The sequence below is a fragment of the Polypterus senegalus genome, chromosome 8 (genome assembly GCF_016835505.1).
Source record: "Polypterus senegalus isolate Bchr_013 chromosome 8, ASM1683550v1, whole genome shotgun sequence".
Taxonomy (NCBI): domain Eukaryota; kingdom Metazoa; phylum Chordata; class Cladistia; order Polypteriformes; family Polypteridae; genus Polypterus; species Polypterus senegalus.
This window is the reverse complement of record NC_053161.1, coordinates 102,563,339-102,582,689: the sequence shown is the minus strand read 5'-3', so window position 1 is coordinate 102,582,689 and position 19,351 is coordinate 102,563,339. Positions and strand designations below refer to the sequence as shown.

General features: G+C 37.0%; 1 protein-coding gene across 10 annotated transcripts in view; it reads right to left on the bottom strand.

Moving 5' to 3' along the window:
• Window positions 1-19,351, bottom strand: part of shank3a (SH3 and multiple ankyrin repeat domains 3a) — a 1,684,705-nt gene that overhangs the window by 1,272,758 nt on the left and 392,596 nt on the right. The window lies entirely within an intron of this gene.

The following is a 19,351-nucleotide window of genomic DNA, read 5'->3' as shown; positions in this document are numbered from 1 at the left end:
TGTGACTTTTTTTTGACTTTGTCAGTAGCATTTTCACAATGGAACATTTGGATTCTATAAGCAAGTTAACCATGGAGGAGCAGCTGCTATCCCCAAAGGGTATTTTGATTATGTGTGTCTTTTCTGTGACTTGTGAAAATGTGCTGCCAAATTACCCTGTCAAAAAAGAAAAGACACAGCAAATGAGTAACTGATGAAAGCAAAAATGTGATTTCTCTTCTTGTCTTATCAGGTGTACTATCAGCAAGTAAATCATGCCCTTTCTGTTGTTGTTTGTTATATTGAGTGGTGTTTTTGCTGTTGTGCTAGAATGATTTCACTGTATCATTTATTTATTTATTTATTTATATATTTATTTGTCTACATATGTTACTTCCATATTGGTGACTTAAGAGTTTAGCCTTTATTCAGTGAAGTCTGTGTGAATTCTGCCAATACATTGACACAGTAAACAGATTCTTCATCATTATCTGTGGCACAGTCAGGGAAAAAAACAATCATTATTCACAAAAAAAGTAATGACGGTAGAAATGCAGCACTCCTAATGTAATTTTCCATTGTTTTCTTCTGTCAAACCAGAGCCTTCATTATTCTACAGCAGAGGATGATACTATCTGTCTTGATATTTGACCGTCTTTGCGTTGTTAGAATGTGTATGAACATTTCATGCTAGTTTTGTGAGAATAAATTGAAAATGCACAGATTTTTTGTGTTTAAATTATACACAAATATTGATATTGAGCTTTTTGTTACACCAACTTAAGTCAATGTGACACTACAAAATATTATAATAAATTACCAAAACTTGTGCCTGTCTGATGCCTGGGATTAAACCCCAGCTATTGTACTACCGATTAGATCCACAAGTGACCTAATAAGCACATGAAACAAAAACTTCACTTTAATGGACTTACATTGTCACATTTTTCCATTTAAATTTCTAGTCGGTGGTGAAGGGTATCCCACTACTTACACCATTTTTGTCAAGAATGCAGACTTAAATTGTGCTTATTTATCTTATATAAAATTATAAGTCATAGGTTCATAGAGTAGATGAGGCACAAATTATTTAGCAGACTAAGCTAAAGAAGAACTTCTCATACTATAGCTGTTATCCCTGGAGCCTATGTAGTTACTGCATCATATTAAGATCAATCTAAGAGTGCTGCAATATCAAACAGTAGGCATTTAATTCTTTTTCTCAGTAGTATCAGGTATAAGGCAAAAATCCTATCTACAGGTCAGGTCAGGTTGGGGAGCATGCACTGGTACGGCAAGTTGCTGCACCCACCACATGACAAAACAGCTTGGGATCCTGGTTGGCAACCCCCCAGGCAGACACGCAGTCCAGCCCTACCCCCCAGAAATGACCCTCTATCTGCCGCAGCCAGGTGTTACGTGGATTTCCCCTTGGCCTTGTCCAGCTGCTCAGTTCTGCAACAATGAGGATCCTTAGTGCCGGATGATCCTCGGGGAATTGCACCACATGGCCATAATGGCGGAACTGACACTCCCTCACAATGCAAGTAGTGTGCATCATTCTGAACCGAAGGAATCCAGTCTTAATCTGAGGTTATTGCATATTGCCCATCTCATCATATTACAAAACAGGAAGCAACAGGACTTTAAAGACTTGGACCTTCATCCTTATTCAAAGATACTCGGAGCACCACACACCCCTTTCCAGCAACTTCATGACTTCCCATGCTCTCCCACTCCATCTACTGACTTCACAGGAAGAGTCGCCAGAGAAATGAATGTCACTGCCGAGGTAAGTAAAACTCTCAAAGTCGATGCTCTCTCCACAAACAGACACACTGCTGATGGCTGTGCTTGGTTTTAACCCAGTACATTTGTAAACCCAGACATTGATTCCTAACTCAGTCTCTCAAGAGCCCCAATCAGGGCCTTCATTGACTCCAGAAAGAGAACAGCAACGTTGACAAAGTCAAGATCAGTGAATCTTTCTTCACCATAAGACGATCGACAAAAAAACCTACATACATCATTTTTTAATCCATTTAATCCAATTTTAGGGTTGCGGGAGGATAGAGTTGCTCCCTGAGGCACAAATCTAGGTGGGAACAGACTGGAAATGTTGCCAGTATATTTAAACATTAAGTGTTCATAATTTCCAAAGTAAAATTATTACAGTACTATTACTGCAATAAAATAAAATGTTATAGTCTATTGTGCATTTTATTATAAAATTAGAAGCAGCCATGGAGCACAGATGGCATTATTACCACCTTATAGTGTTTAAGCCCCAGGTTTAATTTTTCTGGCTCGAATAACATATGTTTATTTTTTTTCATTTTTTCCTTGAATATGCAGGGTTTTATTTCAGGGGCTCAGAGTTTATGCCATAGACCAGATGATACTGTTAGATTTCCTGGCAACTTTGGCATGAGGAAGGATTGCTGAATGCCTGTGCATGGGCAGCAATGAACTGATGTTCTGCAAAGGATATATGGCTTTCAGAAAATATTTCACTTTCCAAATCCTGTGACCAGGAAAATATTTTTGTTTTGTTAGAAATATGCATATGATCTATAAAACAGTAGATTGGCTAAAACTGGAGCAAAAAAGTACCATACTTTGGCCAACTTGTATCTGTGCTGTATCTGCGATGACTTCTGGTCTTGTTTGTGGACTGCTCTCCTTCCATAGTTATAATGAAACAGTGTCCTAATGAACAGCAATGCATGTGTCTGTTGGCTTCCATTTCATACTGAATCCTACCTTGCCTTCTAGTCTAATTCAGATGGTTGTGTGCCCTTCCTACTGGAAATACACCTGAAAACCAGTTCCAGAGTCAGTCTTGTGGCCAACGTACTGTACATCAATGATGCTACCAATTGCTTTGACATGTAGGTTTCAATTACCATTCCAAAAAAAAACCAAAATTAAGTATTAACAGGAAATGTAAAGAAAAAATAACGAATACTAAGACTTTTAGCTGGTGCATCTTATTTTAAAAACAGATTGTGCATTTACTTTGAGGAAGGCTTGACTATTAATACTTACAGGATAAGCTGTTTGGCATACTATAATATTTATAATGAGTTTGTGCCCAAAATGTAAACATTTAGATAAATGTTGGTCTGACAAACAAGCAACTGAACTGTGACATTTCTCATTTCTGAAAGATCAGAATGAATATTTTGATCAAATAAGTTCCAGGGTAACTTTAAGAAGAATACATTTCTGTCACGTAAAGGAGTGAGTGGTACACACCATAATCCATCTAAGTCCAGATATGTGTACTGTTATTTGTACTACAGCAAAAGTTAGGCCTCTTATAACACTGCAAGATGCTGAGAAATTAATTCACGCTTTTGTTTTCAGTCGACTACACTACTGTAACACACTCCTCTCAGGACTACCCAAAAAAGACATAAATCACTTGCAACGAGTGCAGAATGCAGCTGCTAGAATCTTAACTACGATAAGAAAATCTGAGCACAGGAAAAGGAGCTTCATGCTATACAGTATATTAAGGGCTAAGATCCAGAGGGTGATTACAATAGCTGAATGGCTTAGTTTTTCTGTCTTTAAGTTGATTTTATGAATTAAAATGAAAAAATAAGCCAGCACTTGAACCTGTGCCTGTATTATCACTCCAAAATACAAAATCATTTATTTATGTTAGTATTTCCAGATACAAATCAAAAACTTTGTGAAGATAAAGCATATATGTTATGTTCCATTAAGTTGCAAGTATACATATAACATAGCATTCTTAAACTCACTTAATCCTGTTCAGGGCAACAGAAGGCAAAAGCCAATTCCAGCAACACTAGGCAGAAGGTAGGAAACATCCTAGTGTGGGGCAACAGTCCATCAAACGGTCCCGTCTGTACACACACCAAAAATGTGTTACTAGTTCCACAATTAGTTTATTCACACATGACTTTCTGCTATCAGGGTCAGGTTAAAATAGCTACAGTAATGTCTGAAAGCAAATTGCTATTAACATAATATATTGGGGCACGGTGGCACAGTGGTAGCACAGTGGTCCTTCCTGCGTGGAGTTTGCATGTTCTCCCCGTGTCTGCGTGGGTTTCCTCCCACAGTCCAAAGACATGCAGGTTAGGTGGATTGACGATTCTAAATTGGCCCTAGTGTGTGCTGGGTGTGTTTGTTTCTTTAGCTAGAAATAGGGGAAGCTATAGTTTTAAGTGTTTTCTTGACATGGAAAGAGTAACCAAATATTAATGAGTCCATGTTCTTCACCCATAAGTAAGTTCTTGTATTATAGTTTGTAAGGTTTGGCATTAAATGTCATAAAAAGAAATAAGGATAAGATACACTAAAGAAGCATGCAAGTATTCTTACACATAGAAGTTGTAGAAAAGGTACAAAAATACTGGAGGCATAAACACAGTTTTCTGCTTTTCTTTTAGGTCTGTCCATTACATTAAGTCTCGTGTTAGCTTAACAGTTCTGTTGGCTGAGAAACTCTTACTTCGTCCAGCACCTTTTGTCACACAGGCCCTGTTGCCTTGTCTTGAGAGTCATGAAGCTAAGGCTATCCATTCAGTCCTTACGTTCTATTTACTGGGACAAGTCACATTACCTGCCTGTGCGCCAAAAATATACAGGAACCATTTCATTGTGACCTTGTAAGTAGCCTTGGCTAATGTTGTATCTTGTAATGTAATAATGATACTGTTTACAACAATTTAATTTTTAATATCTTAAGACTTTTTCATTGGGGTGGCATGGAGATGCAGTGTTTAGAATCAGAGCTCAGTTTTGCTCCGTACAGAATTTGGGTGTCCTCTCTGTGTTTGTGTGGGATTTACAACTGGTCCGCTGGTGCACTCACACATCCCAAAGCCATGCATTTCAGGTTGACTGGTGACTCTAAATAGGCCCTGCATAAATGAGTGTAAGTGTGTGAGACACTAGCACTCTGTCAACATTTAGGTTCTGTATTGTGTCTAATATCTAATACATTTCTGCTCCTATGATAAGTTCTAGATTAAAGTGGGATGGGTATTTGTATAGATGGACTAGTTTGGCAGTGTAAAATCCATTGACTTGTATTTTTGGTATTTGGTAAAATGATTTATCACTGTTAGTGGTTTTCTTGTGCCACTTCTAATAAAAAAATTCAACAGTGCTTTATTTCTACCCATGGGATGTATGGCTGTTTACAGACGCTAAATAAATAAATAAATAAATAAAAAAGAATATGATTATATTATGTCAAAGAGCAAACCCTTTTTCAAATGTACACCAGAACATGACTGAAAAGAAAAAAAAAACTTTAAAAGGGAAACTTCTGACTTGGCAGGGTGAGGCATTACAGAGGAGTATTGCTGTTTGTGTAAATTTCTGAATAGTGTTCCTTGCATGGACTTTTGCTGAATAATTTCTTGGCTGAAAGTCCTCAAGGTTAGTGTGTGAGATAGTGAGAGAGAGAATGTGCAGAATTGTTCATAATGGCACTCAGTTTTGTTTGGACTTTCTCCTTTTATACAACCTCCAGGAAGTCCAGAGTGCATCCTATAACTGAGCCTGCTCTTTTAATTAGCTTATTGATTCAGTGGGCCTCTCTTGAGGTGATGTTACCAGCCCAGCACACTACAGTTTTTAAAATCACATTGGCTATCACAGAGTTACAGAAGATCTGAAGGATGTCACTTTCCACATTAAAAGAAAGCAGGAAAAAAAGTGCCTGCTCTCCGCTTTCTAATTTAGTTCCTCTGTGCTATGAGACCAGTCCAATCTGTCACTGATATGGACCCCCAGGTACTTGTAGGAGAGCACAATCTCTACATCCACTCCCTGAACAGTGACCAGACATAGAGGCAGTGAAATTCGATCAACCAGTTAATTGGTTTTGCTGATGTTAATTTATAGACAATTCTTTCTGCACCAAGAAAGAAAGATCTCCCCCTGACTCCTATACTCTGTCTCATCTCTCTTACCAATAGATAGACATAGAACTTTATTTGTCAAGAAGGGGAAATACACCCCATACATGCTGAATCACCTGAGAACTTCTGCAAGTGACATCACCTGGGGCCTCATGTATAAACGGTGCGTACGCACAGAAATGTTGTGTAAGAACTTTTCCACATTCAAATCGCGATGTATAAAACCTACACTTGGTGTAAAGCCATGCACTTTTCCACGGTACTTCATGCCTTGTCGTACGCAAGTTCTCCGCTCGGTTTTACAGACTGAAGGCACCCAGCGTCAAAGCAGTGCTACTGTTCCTGTGTGGTTACTCATTATTTTCCTGACGCGGCTTTATAAATACACTGAAACTAACCGCATATTGTTTATTAGTGTAACGCATCTGATTGTAATTCACTTGTAACAATATAATGGTCCAGGGAACAGCCATAGTATTCCAAATACCATAACTGCTTTAGCGTTGTTACTCTCACTTCTCCTTCTTCTTCTTCTTCTTCTTTCAGCTCCTCCCGTTAGGAGTTGCCACAGCGGATCATCTGTACCTGAGTGTGAATCACAGCAGCAGCTGATCGGAAAGAGAATTATCGGTATACACGCTGTCTCAGCCACTGCAAAACGTTTTAAAGCCTTTCCTGTACAGACCTCGCGGTTCAGAAACAGTTTCATCCCAAGAACTTTAAATGCACTCAATCAATTGCACCTTGTAGAACTGTTTGTACTTATAAGTACAATCACCCCACTGTAAACTTGCACTACAGTTATAATATCGCACAACCTGAGCCACTTTATAAAGCGTGTATTTACATATGATGACGATATCATTTTTAAGGTGAAATGCAGCAAAATATGTTTATTAAATTATACAGATAAAACTTTAACTTCATTTAAATAATCTATATTCTTCACTGGGAGTGTCATTAAGGATAGAATAATTAAACATGTACTACGAAGATATTTCAATGTTCCTTAAATGTTTTGAAGAATCGGCGCTAAGCTTACAGATGGCTTAACTTCTATTACAGAGCTGATTGTGTGGCGATCGGTTACTTGGGGAAAGAAAAGCACTGACTGCAGTGACGGCTACGCCAATATATATTGAATATAAAACAGAAAGAAAAATAACAACACAGCTAAAAACGTAGCGACAAATTTCGGCAAAAGTTAAATGCTTGTGTCATGAGCACGAGGCGGCTATGCAGTGTCTGCAACGGACATGGCCATCCACCGTGCATAAACTACCTTACTGACATTGGCGGGCGAAGGAGCCACCGATTCTTCCTCTGCCCAGTGCCACCACAAGCCTAGAGCCGCCCCTGAGTACTGCTGCAATAAATTATTTCATCGAAGTGAAACACGTGTTTAATAACGTGCTTTAACTCCTATCATCATGAAAATGATATCACGTATACATCTCAGTATTTTAGTTATTCAGAGAGCTGTAATATCACGAATGTAATGGATTCTGTGTCCAGTTGGAGGAAGAGGGCCGGTTTAAGAAGCAAGAAGTGATTCACACACATAGGCACATAGAAGATCAAATACAAAACAAAGCATTTAACGTGCTACTTTAATTATGATGTGATTTGAGAAACTGGTTAATTAAACGATTTTAAGATGAAGTTTATGATGTTCTACTTTAATGACAAAATAAACTACGTGATTAAAGTGGAAATATCGAGATTGAAGTTGACATTTCGTGCTTTTTCCCCACTGTGTGCCTTTTTTTCTCTGTACCTAATAAGCTTTCATATGACACTCAGACAGTGGGCTACAACTCGCCTTTTAACGGCGACTTTGATATGTGACTTCTTTTTTATTTCTGGCACTGTGCGATTTTATGAACGTGAACTTCCTTTTGTTGATTATATTTGAACAAATAGTATGTTTATCCTTTGCCTCCACTTGGTATTCGCTGAAATTCTTATATTTTCCCCCGTGCTTTTCCCATTGTCTTTTCACAGAAGGCTGAGCTTAAGGGTGATTTATATTGATTTGCATATTCAAAGAGGCGTAATTCTGGGAGGAGATGGGGCGCTACATAAAGCGTGTGCACGAGCGTTACTTTTCACACTGATCGGGATTTATGTAGCAGAAGAACGTGGAAGTTGGAGTACGCACAGATTCCTGCATCTGGATTTTTCTGTGCGTAAGCACATTTCGGCTTTTGTGCTTACGCCATGTTATAGTGCGAGTTCTACGCACGGCATTATACATGAGGCCCCTGGTGTTATATTTATAGTTTTAGATATACAGAGTGAAGAGAAATGGAAACAGGACTGTTCCTTGTGGTTATCGAGTGTTGCTCACATCAGAAACACATCACTCGAGTCTCACAGACTGTTGTCTGCCCAACAGAGAGTCCACTATCCAGGAGTTGTTTTACCTCATAAAAGTAGTGTTTGGTCCTTGAAGTGAACAAAGATGCCTGGATCAGGGCGGAAGTGATATAACCTAGTCCGTCAACCTGAAAATCTGAGCAATAAATGTGTAATTACTACAAACTCAACTTTTCACTTTGCAATCATTCACTACTTCTGCAATTTTAAGAAAGACTTATAAATCATGATAGCAGTAAATTTAACACCATTCACATCTTTATGGCAGTAAGACAACTATTCATAATTAGTCAGGGTTACAACTTTTCCCATGTCTACAATAAACATAGTAAACAGTGACCATTATTTCTTGTGGGGTCTCAGCTTATGTAATGTTAGAAGCTGGTTAGTCTAATTAGTGATATGTGGGTCATTCAGTCTCTGGAGTCATATCTGAGATTCTCATTCCCAGTAAAAATGTACTGCACTGACTAATACTACTAAATGCCTGAAAATGAAAATGTTATCCTGGTTTGTAATGGACATCATTTTTAAAATGGTTGTTCAGACCAGTTCTATGCATTATAGAAATTAAAATGAGTTCACAAACACAATTCTTTGTTTTTATGTTACTGATGCAAAAACAGATTTTGCAGTTAATACATCTAAAGGGAAACTATTTACACACCATATAAAATAAAGGCTAGAAACTGCAGTGGGTAGTGTGCCATTTAAAATGTCACTTCAAGAAGTAAACTAATATCTTTCTTTCTGCAGTCTCAAAGCCTGAATTTCATTCTTAAGTTTGATTTAATATGTTAAAATTCAGTGTGATATATAAACTATATTAGCCAGTCAAGTCACAAATAGTCATAAATGACCCAAATCTCATATACAATTCATTATAACTTACATCATATGAAACAATAATTTGAACAATAAAGATAAAGATGCACTAACTTTTTATCATACGCATTGTAACAGTAAGTTTTCAACAAAAAAATACCAATATCATTGTCACAAGGAGTAATAGAAAGATCTACATTTATAGAGCTTCTTATGAATAGACATGAGAAGACACAATTCGCAGAGCAGACCAATTTTAGACTCCTTTAAAAGAAGGTCAAGTGCATGCCCACCTCTGCTCACTTTAAATATGTAACTTTTAATGGTTTATAAATAATGTGTTTCTTTGAGCAATTTATATACATATATAAAATATATTTTTAATACACAAATTCTGATTATTTTCTTGTTGTTCCCTATGCACAGTTTTGGTTCTTTTCATCATTAGTCAGGTTTTTGGCATACTGTAGAACTTTTTGGGGGATTGTAGAGGATTGCTGATAATCAGATTAAATTGGAAGGAAATACTACAGTGTGATCTAATGACAGAGATAATGTGCCATACAGGCAGTGATGATAGTGTAATGGTCACCATACCTTCTTTTTATGCAAGTAATCTGGGTTTAGTTCTTGCCCAATACATTTACCTATTTCTTAAATCAAGCATTTCCCTTATTATTTATGACATGGCCACAAGCCAACCCAGGTAAGGCCACATTTTCACCATTATACCACCATCACAACCTCTCTGTCATATCTGAATCTGCATAAAATTTGACATGTGAATTTCAGGCTTTCCTGTCTGCTTATGGGTGTAGTTAAGAAGGAAAGAGCAAAAAGTGGCTGTAACTCCACAGAACAAATTAGGATCACCAATCAGATTTAGATAAAACACAAATTATTTGCCACTTTCAATTTACAGTTAGGTTTGGATATAACATCAGAGCAAAACTGGGAAATACAATTACAGTTACAGTTTAGGAATAGCAAGTTATGCGAAATTTCACAAATGAGATTTATCGACCAAGAAACAGTATTTCACAGATTCTGATGGTTAGCACACTTGCCCTTCAACCAAGAAATCCAGGATTAAACTCTGCTTGTTACATAACAGTTTTTTTAGGCAAGTATTTTCCCCACTATGATTGTTATTCCCAGAGTTACTTATTGCAGTTTCATAGTGAATTGTGGTTGTTTGCATCAAAAGGAAAGATTTATAATACTGAATACAAAGAAGGTATCCAATATTAACCATAATTAAGTGTAAAAAGGTTTGGTAAAATATAATTTAGTGTGAACGGTGTTGCCAGTGGTTGTTCTGCTGCCTCACAGAAATGAGACCAGGGTTTGCATCCTGGGTCTCCATGCATGGAGTTTGCATGTTCTCCCCATGTCTGTGTGTCTTCTTCACACTGTCCACAGACATGCAGGATAGGTCAGTTGACAAAGATAATTTGTGCATGTGCTTGCTCTGAGATGGACTGATACTTTGTCCAGTGTTTGTTCCTGCCTTGCACCCTGTGCTAGCTGGGATTGACTCCAGCATCTCCTGTGACCCTGGTCTGAATTAAGCGGGTTAGAAAATGACATGACAATACATCATTTGTAATTACTTTTTACCTTCCTGCATTCCCACTGAGGCAATGCCAAGTAACTCAGCTATATACAGTATATATACTGTATATATAAAAGCCAAATACCACTGACTCACTCATCACGAAATCTCCTGAACCATGAGGACATGAAATTTGGAATGTAGGTTACCCTTGGCCCATAGGTGCTCACTAAGAAACGGTTTTAAAAATTTTGTGGTCCAAGCACATTCTGTCTCTATGTCTGTCCGCTTTTCACGAGAGAATTAATTAACGGATTAAGATCTGGTTGTTTTCTATAATTTGCTTGAACTTTCTGGTGATTTTGTGACTTCTCTCATCGTGCTAAGTGCCATAGTTCACTTGCAATATCGATGTATTTATGCAAATCCAAGAGAGTGGTTCTGGGCCGAGAGCAGGGGGATGGGGCCTTCCTCATTCACTCGCCAGCCTCTGTTCGAGTTGCTCTACAACTAGCCACGTGTTGGAGTGCACCTTGCCTCCGCTTAGCTATCTACAGATTGTTAAGGAGTAACGTTTGACGTTTTTGAGAGAGAGATCAGAGCTCCATGCGTTTTACAGGGTAGCTGCTGATTGCCAGAGACATCACGGGCATGTGCTTTTCTCCCCACGCGGGGAACGTTCTCCCGTCAGAGCTGAACACAATCAGATATAGTGCCAACGTCAATTGATTTTTATAGTTTGTCCTGTTTCATTACTATGTGGGCGTAGCCATGGGGCAAAAGCTAGTATATATATATATATATATATATAGTACAGGGCAAAAGTTTGGACACACCTCCTCATTCAATGTGTTTTCTTTATTTTCATGACCATTTACAGGACTCCATCACTCTCCTTCTTGGTCAAATAGCCCTTACACAGCCTGGAGGTGTGTTTGGGGTCATTGTCCTGTTGAAAAATAAATGATCATCCAACTAACCTGACTTCTGCACAACACAACTGCTGGTCCCAACCCCATTGATAAAGCAAGAAATTCCACTAAATAACCCTGATAAGGCACACCTGTGAAATGAAAACCATTTCAGGTGACTACTTGTTGAAGCTCATCGAGAGAATGCCAAGAGTGTGCAAAGCAGTAATCAGAGCAAAGGGTGGCTATTTTGAAGAAACTAGAATATAAAACATGTTTTCAGTTATTTCACCTTTTTTTGTTAAGTACATAACTCCACATGTGTTCATTCATAGTTTTGATGCCTTCAGTGAGAATCTACCAATGTAGATGGTCATGAAAATCAAGAAAACACATTGAATGAGGAGGTGTGTCCAAACTTTTGGCCTATACTATATATATATATATCTTGTCACACACGTGTGCATGGCAGGCAGCTAAAGGGCTTGAGTGACGGCAGTTCTGAGGCATGCTGGGATGTGGCAGAGCGCACTGACTCATTTTCTCCCTTTCCTGTAGACCATTCACAGGAGATTCCACCTGGCTCTCTTGACGTCACTTCCAGGACCGAGCCAATGGAAGTAGACCTTACCAGCTCTGGCCCCTGTGATGTCACGTCCGGGCTCGATCCAATGAGTGAAGAACACGTGCCCGATCCTTATGACCTCACTTCCTGTCTTCCCCTTTAAAAGCCTGCCCTTTTCCCTTTTCCCTCAGTCTTGTTTTGGACTTGTTTGTATGCACTTCAGTGCTGTGTAATTACATAAAAAGAACAACTTTGCAGCCAGGATACCAGATTATATGGGTGGCTGCCCCAAATCTTTATCTGAGTACGTCTCGTTATTGTGACAATATATATATATATATATATATATATATATATATATGTATATATATTTTAAATGGTTGAAGATTAAATAATAGTAGAAATATATTTCAGTGTGGTAACTAAATGTGATATGTAATATATGAGATGATGTATGTACTGCAGAAATGATATTTGTCATTCTACTATAACAACAGTGTTTACTGTATATCAAACAATCAAACAAAATTCATTTTATTATTATTATTATTACAGAAGTAATATAAAATGTATATATTTTTTACTTCAAAATTAAAGGACCATAATGATCAAAGAAAGATTCCAAGATAAGATTGAAACCTGGCTCTCAATGGTGGTTGGAAGAAATTTTATTATAATCTGTACTTCTAATATATACAGGATAATAAAATAATAAATAAAATACTAATGGCTTAATAAAGCATTTTTTTTTCTAAATCACATGTAAGAAAACCTGTCAACCCAAGTTCCCTACCTCCTACATCACAAAGTACAATATAAACATAATATTCACAGGTAAATGTCTACACAAAGATTTCAGCACAGTTAAAATTATCAGTTGTGCATCCCTCAGGAACAAAATAATCCAGTAAATTAAAAAAATATATTAACCATAACCCATTTTGAATCAAAAGCAAACTTTACTTTAAATCCAGAACTTCTATTCATATTCTGCGGGAGGCAACATCTACATCAAATAAACTTATTTCAAATGGATGACAGGTGCATAGATGGGAGATAAAAAGGGAAATCTTACTCAAATATTACAAAGGATTTATTCAAACGGAGAACCATAGGTATATGGAATAAGCTGCCAAGCAGTCCAGTGGATTAAAGTACTTTGGAGGCCTTCCAGTGTTGACTTGACGTTTATGGAAAGATTGATGAGCTAGTTTGAGCTGAATAGCCATAGTCTGTGTTTGTTAAGAATATTTCTTATGTTTCAAGTCATGACAAGTCACGTGGTTTTATTGTCATACCAACCACACTTAGTATTGTAGCATAAAGTGGCATGAAATAACGCTCTCCAGGACCACAGTTCACAAAATACATAAAAATAGGACAAGTGCAAGATAGGAGAAGAACTATACTATAAATAGATAATTAAACAATACATAAGTACATGAATAGAAAAAATTTAAAACAGATAATAATAAATAAATAATGCAACAACTAATAATGAAAGACAACAACCTTACAGTTTTGTTTAAGACAAGTAGCCTAGTAGCACATGCAATAATGTACTGCATATAAACTACTAGGAGCAGATCTGAGGACAAGGGGGGCAGCACAGAGCAAAAGTATAGACTGCTAAGGGGTAGACAAAACCTGGCAGAAGTGAATCTAACTTGTTATAGTTTATGGGTTGTGCCCTGCTTCTTTTTCAATATCTAAGTTTTAAAGTCTAATGTCTCAATAATGTGCTGTTTACAGGCTACATGGCACTGATAATGTAGCTTACATGATTGGATTGGCTTTAGATGGCTTCTTTTCTTTCAAAGTGATTGAAAGAGACTTATGCCTTCTGATATTTTTATGTTAAAATATGTTATGTTTCTTACACCATATTTTAGCTTGTAAATCTCTAAGAATGAAATAGTAGCACTGCACATCAAATCAACTCAGCTGTAAAATACCAAAAAAAAAAATCATGAAATCCTTTCAATGACAAAATATGACCAGTATTCCAAGGCATATAAATGTGATTTCAGTTTTTCTTAGTGGTCCTTTGTAAACAAATTGTTTTAAATCTGCTTAAATACTCTTCTAGAAAGGAACAGGGAAGTTTTAAAATCGAAGTGACTATTCAGTAAAGTAATGATATATTAGAAACTCAGATTTATTCAATTCCAAAGATGTTTTGTGCCTGTGACCAGTCAGCAAAAAACACCAAACTTATAGTTATATACATATAGAGCATGGAAGTCTCTGACACAGTATAAAGCCAATAAAAACTTAAGCATCATTTGAATGAATTCATACTATTGCTATTTATGCAATGTTCAGTATCAGAGCAGGTGCATATTCCATATCTACAAATTTCCAACAGTGATACAAGTTTTTTAATGTTACCTTCTACAAAACAGTATCATTTTTGACATATTAGTTTTTAAATATCTGCATACTGAAGTGCAATGCTGAATAGTCTTGATAGGCTTAGTGTTAAATCATATAACACAATGAATTAACATGACACCTACTACAAACTGAGGCAAAGAAGTAGGTACTTGAGAAGCCTTGGCCTGTGTCACAATGTCCCACACTTCAGTGAATCTCACCTTATGTTTAAAGTTATCATATTTAACTTGACCAAAGCAAACATTCACCACTGATCAGAAGTAACCTTCTTCATTCTGCAGCAAAATTTGACTTTGTTGAATCTCGAAAAATCTTACCAAATGCCACATTTCATAGCCTCCGTAGCTGAGTAAATCTTACAAAATTCTTTATTAAAATTACTGGTACATTTTTTGGAGCAGATGGCATAAACTGATAAATGTGCATCATTTAATTTTTTTCTATATTAATTTGACATGTTTTATGGAATCCATCCAGGTGGTCTAGGCAACATAATAATGTATATTAATTATGCAAAGATTCAAGATTTATGTGTCCCAGTTCATTCTTGGTCAGTCATATAATTCACCTAACAGATATGTTAAAAATAGCTAAGAATTAGATTACATTAATTTTATGCTGTATTTTCAGAAGCCATTATAGAATGAGATGGTATGTTAACTACATTAGGTACTGAGTCAAATCCATTGGTTGTACATACTAAATCATACCAGGTTTGAACAACAGAATCAGTGTATTATTTAAAAAAATAAAGTCTGCATGAAATAGTAATTGTTAATAAAATTGATTGTAATGCTATTGACAGCCAAAAACAATTGGCTTAGTAGAAAACGACTGTCTACCATTGTTTTGAAAGAAGCCAACTGTGATTTTATTATATGTCCAGAGAATGTACAAATTAAGCATCATAATGCAATTACATTTGCTGGTAACATAATATAATTTAGGGCGGCATGGTGGCGCAGTGGGTAGCGCTGCCACCTTGAAATTAGGAGACCGGGGTTCGCTTCCTGGGTCCTCCCTGCGTGGAGTTTGCATGTTCTCCCTGTGTCTGCATGGGTTTCCTCCCACACTCCAAAGACATGCAGGTTAGGTGCATTGGTGATTCTAAATTGTCCCAAGTGTGTGCTTGGTGTGTGCCCTGCGGTGGGCTGGCACACGTGACCCTGTAGTTAGGATATGGCGGGATGAATAATGGATGGATTATATAATTTAGATGAATGATGTAATTCTGGGGAGCTTAGTTCTAATAATATTGGGTCATAGGTAAACAAATTTTAATAAAATAGTAGCATATGTACTTTATATGTTTGACTGCACAGTGTGTGTGTGTGTACAGTATGTACAGGTATTATGTGTATGGATATATATGTAGTAATGGAAGACATGAATGGACTGACATCCTGGCTCAGAGGGTTGGGAATTCCTTACTTCGCTGGGAAACCTTAATGGACAACAGAGAAGAGTAGGTTACCCGATCAAGGCATGCACAAGAGTCAAAGTTCTACAGGGCAGCCCTTTTGGGTTTCCTTGGGTGCTGGAAGAGGGAGCTGCGGGGAGAGGCTTCCCCTGTCTTTTGAAGGTTCGGCCTCACCTGGATGTGTTTCCTGGGTGCAGTGGTGTAACATCTGAAGTACTCCTGAGTCTGGCTTAAAAGAAGCTGATCCACCTCACCCACTTGGGTCCAGGTTGGGAGAGGAGGAGGACAAAACTCAGCAAAGAAGAATGAAGAAGAAAAAAGAACAGAAAAGCATTGTGTTGACTGTGGAAAGAGCCTGGTCTTTCTTTAAATAAAATGTCTTTCGGACCTGGGACTTGTGTGGTGTACATTTGTGTCTGGGATTCGGGTTGTATGTTGCAATATATAATTTTAGTAATTAATCAAGAATCTAGCAGAAATGAAGAGCTGGGAAGACCTGTACAGATGGCACAAATGTTTACAGGACACCACACTTTGTAGTATATGTAAGAAAGGGGCTAAGTCTTAACAAGAGTTTGCACACTCTGATACCAATGTGAAAAACATAAAACAATAATCTGTAGCCTGATAAAACAAACTCTGAGTAGATGCCATGTTCCTTATAAAGTGCACATGACATAAAACTCGCCACTTGTGTCATACAATGGAAAGGATGTTGTATTACAATGTTTGCATTAAAGCTGTAAAATTATTGGAGCCAAAAATGTAAATCCTTATTACAATATTTAAGGAGGATCCACTTTATTTTGTAGCAGCACACAATCCCATTTTAACAATCAAAGCAACAGTAGAGGAAAGAGTTAGTCTTAGTGTTTTTGTGTCAGTGCTACTAAGATAACACCAGAGAAAAGTTATGGTTAGGGATTACTGTAGTAAAGACCTGAGAGTCTTCTCAGGCAGCTGCCTTATTTAAAAGGTCTCAACAGATGGACTGAATGGTCTGAATGAAGAACTGAATACACTCCTCCCATTTGTTAAACTCCATATGTTCTTATGAAAAAAGAGACAAAAACATTTAGTTCTCTTTCAGCTGTTTGTTCGCTAGTATTTCCACACTAATGACTTTTGATTGGCTACTGTGCACAATATTCATTAACATGAAATAATGAGTTTACTTTAGATTAATTTTGCATGCCTGCAGCCTTCCTAGTCAAAAAGGTAAAAAGGAGGCCCAGTTTAGAAAGAACGTTTGTATCCTCTTTAACAGAATGAAATAAAACTGAAAAAAACAATTTGTAGAATTAGGCATCACCACCCACTTACAGGGAGATTCAGCTCTCATATGAAACATTTTCATTCTCAATTATGATAAATATGAATATAATGTATGTTGCAACCAAAGCAACACTCATGAAAATGTGTGCTGCGGCCTGAAAACGTCATAGACTCTTACATATAATTTGGGCAGCATATCCCTTGAATACATCAACCACTAAAATCAGATTCATGCAATACTAGAATTTACAGAATCTCTAAAGCTGCTGTCAAGTGCACGGCCTGGTGGCACAGTGGTCAGTTGGTTCAAATCATGTCACTAGCTGGAGTTTTCTCCTTGTCCTTTAGGTTTCTTCCCAGATTTAACATGTGTGTGAATGTGGTCTGCAGTGCCCACTAAGACCATTTAATTGTTAGAAATGGGGTTGACAGATGGATGCTTCTATATGACTTTATTGTGCATAAGATGTGATTTCTGGGCCCTATGAAAAAAGGATTTGCTTTTCAATACAAAAAAGTGCTTTTAGATGCATATCGACTTAAGTGAAAAAACTATAAATATTGAGTATAATAATTATATGTATTGTACATACAATGCATAAGCACATTCAAAGATTTTATAAGATTTAACGTTTTGTTTTTTTTTTTGATGTGATAAATGGACAGGAAATGAATGTTTATTTATATATGGACACTCTTGGTTTTAATAAGTCTAGTGCTGCTGCTTGAAGGTTACACAGTTGCATGGTGGATTACCAGCCCAATCAATGTCTGTGTGGAGTCTACATTTTTCCCCAGTTACTGTGTTTGACTTCCATGAGTACTCTAGTTTACACTCATAAGCTAAAATTATGAAACTTATGTTATTTGACAACTTTAAATGGGCATGGTTTAAGCACAAGTGGCTGTTGTGTTGAACGTGCCCTACGATGAACTTGTACCCCATCTACGCAGATACTGTCGGCTCATGCTATGGCTTTCTAGTATCCAACCATCTATTATAATAATTGGAAACAGAACACTGATGGATGTCTTTTAATCACCTCTGCCAATTACTCCTTTGGGAAATGATTTACTTGTGAAAGACAGAAAAGATTTTTTCAAAGTGTTAATCAGAACATGTAAAAGGTTTTTTTTCCTGTTGTTCAAATTGCTGCTGCGTATCAGGCAATGATTAGGTTCTCTAATCCTGTCCATCACATTAATCCCGTCCTTTGAGATTCTTTACTTCATGTATATTCTCTTACACAGACTGGCTCGACCTAAACAATTGAGCTCCTTTATAAATGCAGTGAGAATTTGTATATAAAAGCCATTGAACAAAATAAAACATTTCTATGGTATCAGAGGGAGGCTGAAAGAAAGGCACAAGCAGCAGATTGTAAAAATAAGGGAGGACCAGGTTAAGGTACCATTTATTCAAATAAAGTGCCTGTCATATAAAGTCAAATCAGTCGACTATAGACACTCACCAGAAATTATGCTTTTAAAAACAGATATTTGTTTGTGAACAGCCTATCTCTTACATAATTTGCCTATTACTTATCTCTTGTAATGTATATTCTATAAGTGAATGAAGAAAAAATGTATGACATACTGTAGCTAGTAACAAATAATCCAGAATGGCAAAAAGAAACCCATAGACTGCTCAAAAGACAGCTGCAAACAGACAGAGTGAAAGCTAACAGAGAAATAAAAAAATAAAAACAAAAACAAAATTGTTTTCTTCAGATTTTTTTTCTTTTTTAAGTATCCTACCTGTAGGTTACAGTGCAATTCTAATTTGACTAGCCATGAGATATTTCAATATATTGCAATCTGTAGTTGGGAAAAATGTATTTACCTCAGCAGAAACTCTAACAATGGAGTGCCTTAAAATTCCTCCTGGGAATGTCTTTGGAGAGCTGGAGAATTCAAAAGTGGCTGTTGCATTGTGTCTAATTAATGCTGCTCATCCATCAAGTCAGGAAATGAGCAGCAAGCTGTCACTACTTAAGCTTTCCCTGAGACATGGATTTAAGGTTGGTTATCAGTAATGTCCACAAAACATATACATTCTGCTTTTCTGTACCCCAAGCATACATACAAATTGATTCAGTGCTGCTGATATTAACACTGCAAGAAGTAATTATAATT